Source organism: Tachyglossus aculeatus, chromosome 8 (genome assembly GCF_015852505.1).
Source record: "Tachyglossus aculeatus isolate mTacAcu1 chromosome 8, mTacAcu1.pri, whole genome shotgun sequence".
Classification (NCBI taxonomy): Eukaryota; Metazoa; Chordata; class Mammalia; order Monotremata; family Tachyglossidae; genus Tachyglossus; species Tachyglossus aculeatus.
Window position 1 is genome coordinate 26,603,073 of NC_052073.1, and position 1,040 is coordinate 26,604,112.

A 1,040-nucleotide genomic window follows, 5' to 3' on the forward strand; every position below is an offset into this window, starting at 1 on the left:
GTGTGTAGTACTGTGCTAAGTGCTTGGTTCAACTTGAAGTCAGGGTGTCCACTGGTGTAGAGAGCATTTGGAAGACAGGGAGGCATCAGTGTGGCCTAATGGATAAGCTTCCTAATTCTCCCCCTCTAGACTGTAAGCTCCTTGAGGGAAGGAATGTGTCTACTGACTCCGTTATATTATACGCTCCCAAATACTTGGTACAGTTCTCTGCACACAGGAAGCGTTCAATAAACGTGATTTAGTGATTGAAGTCTTCTACCTTGCAGGGTAAACTCGGGTTGACTTTTGTCCAGGAATCTGGGCCACTAGTAATAATAAAAATGTCGATTTATCACGGTAATTATATATGTAACCGCATTAGTATAGTATTGCTACATCTACCCTGACAACAGTAAATTCTCCTGACCCTGGGTCTTTTTTCTTGAACCCATATTAAGGAAAGCTTCCGTTACCGTCTCTAAAGGTTGCCGACTTGTACTTCCCAAGTGCTTAGTACAGTATGGATAGATATGCATTACTCAAACATTTTCCTAATTCCTTAACACAGAACAAATGAAAATTGCATACAGAAAAGATATTATGGAAGAACAGAGTGTATACCTAGCTATCTGGTTATTTATCTTTATAGCTCTCTCTCTAATACAGGTATGCATACATCCATACACAAATATCATGTGTGTACACATATATATCCCCTCTCAGGGTTGCACCTGGAGAGTTTCCAGTACTCTACCAGTCTCAACTATGAGAGAGTCAAGCAGATGCCTACCCATTCCATTCTTAGCTTGGGCAGTGGCTAGCGAGTGGAAGGCAATCTGCTATAAGTCAAAACCCACCTGTGCTGGACAGCAGAGGCACGGGAGAAAATCAAGGATGGATACTTTAATTTACTGCATGAAAGGAGGCAATGGTAAACCACTTCTGTATTTTTACCAAGAAAACTCTATGGATACACTACCAGAACTGTTGCAGACGGAGGTGGGGTGTTCTGGGAAAGATGTTTTTATGGCATTGCTAAGGGTCAGAAACGACTCAGCAGC

General features: G+C 42.0%; 1 non-coding gene across 1 annotated transcript; it reads left to right on the top strand.

Moving 5' to 3' along the window:
• The first annotated feature begins 692 nt into the window (after positions 1–692).
• On the top strand, positions 693–826 carry LOC119931860. The gene has a single exon (XR_005452167.1). It is a non-coding gene; the product is annotated as a small nucleolar RNA SNORA7 (small nucleolar RNA).
• Positions 827–1,040: the final 214 nt, after the last annotated feature.